The following is a 2,531-nucleotide window of genomic DNA, read 5'->3' on the forward strand; positions in this document are numbered from 1 at the left end:
GGAGGAAAGAAGGAAGAAAGATAAAGGAACAAAGGAAAGAAGGAAAGAAGGAGGGGGAAGAAAAGAAGAAAAGAAAAAAAGAGAAGAGAGAACAAAAGAAAGAGAAGGGAAGAAAGAAAAAGAGAAGGAAAGAGAAAGCGTGACTAAGCTTTAAGTTTCTAAATTCTGATGGTCACAGGCCCTTCTATGCCACAGGAAATTCAGAGATCTCCAGGATAAAGATGCTGCGGAGGAAAGGGACAGTAACTGACACGGGCCCTGGATGGCCAGAAAGCAAAAACTCATCTCACCCCCAGCTACTTCAGGGGGGCCACCTCCCAAAGAAACACATTCAGGCAGTCTCCCAAAGGGTACTTTGCGGAGCTGGGGGCCACTTCTGCGGGTCCTTGGCCGGTGCTGTGAGGGACAAGCAGTGCCAGGGCCCATCAAGAGACCCTGCAGTGCTCTGGTCCCAATCACGCCAAGAGCTAAACTTCACGCCAAGTGATCACCCAGGAAGCCAAGTCTCCTTTTGATTTGACCTCCACACTGCCCCGCCCTCCCCGCCCCTTCCCAGGAGAGACTGGATCACCACCGAGGCACCCCAAGGGCCAGGCCATCTGGTGACAGGGTCAAAACGGGGCTGGAGCGATAGTACAGCAAGTAGGGTGTTTGCCTGGCACGTGGCGGACCCCGTTTCGATTCCCAGCATCCCCTATGGTCCCCCAAACACTGCCAGGAGTAATTCCTGAGTGCAGAGCCAGGAGTAACCCTGTGCATCACCACTTGCGACCTGAAAAGAAAAAAAAAAGTGTTCATTGTTCTTTGTGGGTTTATTATTATTATTATTATTAGCATTGTTTGAGGATCATGCGTGCCTGGAGGTGCTGGGGGCTACTTCTGGGTGTTAGAGAACTGGGGTGTCACTGCCAGGGATTGAAGTCGGGGCCTCCTGCACGCAGAGCAGAGTCGGCTGCTGGGGCTCTCTCTCCCGGGTGTCTACACGCGAAACAGTCTCCAGACTCACCCGCCAGCTGCTGGGAGCACAGCTTAGCTGGCCAAGCCCAGGGCCACCCTTCCCTGAGCCCCAGGACAAGAGTCAATGGGTACTGCCAGAGAGGGTGTGTATGGGGTGTGTGTGTGTGTGTGTGTGTATGTGTATGTGTGTATGTGTATATGTGCATGTGTGTATGTGCATGTGTGTATGTGCATGTGTACATGTGTATGTGTGTACATGTGTGTATGTGTGTGCATGTGTGTATGTGTGTATGTGCTTATGTGTATGTGTATATGTGTACATGTGTGTAGGTGTGTATGTGTGTATGTGTGTGCATGTACGTGTGTGTATGTGTACATGTGTGTGTATGTGTGTGCATGTGCGTATGTGTGTATCTGTGTGTATGTGTGTGTATCTGTGTGTATCTGTGTGTTCATCTGCATATGTTTGTGTACGTGTGTGTGTGTGTGTGTGTGTGTGTGTGTGTGTGTGGTGGAGGAAGCTCAGGATAATGTCACGGAAGGACGGTTTTGCAGCCACATGCTGAAAGCTGGGAGGCTCTCTTTGGACTCCGTGTGGCTGGGACAAACAGAGAAGCTGAGACCGAAGACAATGGCCGCTTTGTCCTGCGGGACTGAGGCCTCTTGCATCGCCTCACACGTGTTTCTTTAGCCTCCCGAACTGGGCTAGATGGCGTTGCGCTGCCCCCCTGCCAGCTGCTCTTGGTGAGGAAAGCCAGGGTGGGCCGAGCTTGGGGGCCGCCTGGGCCCCGTCCAAGGCCTCAGGCACTTTCCACGTGTTTCTTTAGCGCCTGGGGCTGTTTGTCCGAGTCTCCCAGCCCTGGGGCGACAGCACCAGGCCCTGGTGTTTCCTGTTGGGGAGCCAAGCGTGTGAGACGTCTGGGGGATCCGCAAGCTAGTCCCCGGTCTCTTGACACAGCTGCAGAACAAAAGAACCCCGAAAAAAACAGATGAACTTCCCCAAATTCCAGGGCTGGTTTGGGAGGGCCAAGAAGGGGTTCCGGTTGTCCTTGCCAGAAATCCTGACACCTTTGGGATTTGTGACTTTGCCCAGGACATCCAGAAACCTGTGCTCTGTTTAGACCATGGTTTCTGGAACCGCTTTCCACCCACCAACACACTTTTTGCCCGGGAGACACAGTACCCATGAGCGCCACCAGAAGGGTCTTGGGCTCATTACATGGTTGATTTTTAACTCATCTTTGGCTGTTGGAGTGTTCGGACACCCTTCACAGTGGTCAAATTCTTCATGAGCCCCACGTTCAGTGACGGACCTCAGGTGAGACTGCGTACTGCAGCTTAAGAAGCTCGGTTTTGGGGACCAGAGAGAGAGGACAGCAGGTAAGTCTCCTGCCTTGCACACAACCCACCTGGGTTCAATCTCAGGCACTCCGCATGGTTCTCGGAGCCCCGGCAGGAGAGATCCCTGAGTGCAGAGCCTGGAGTCAGCCCCAAGCACCACTAGGGGGGACCCCCAAACAAAAAGCAAAAGCAGAAATAAAGATGCTAGGTTTTAGCCTTTCAGGATTCTTAGT

Source organism: Sorex araneus, chromosome X (assembly GCF_027595985.1).
Source record: "Sorex araneus isolate mSorAra2 chromosome X, mSorAra2.pri, whole genome shotgun sequence".
Classification (NCBI taxonomy): domain Eukaryota; kingdom Metazoa; phylum Chordata; class Mammalia; order Eulipotyphla; family Soricidae; genus Sorex; species Sorex araneus.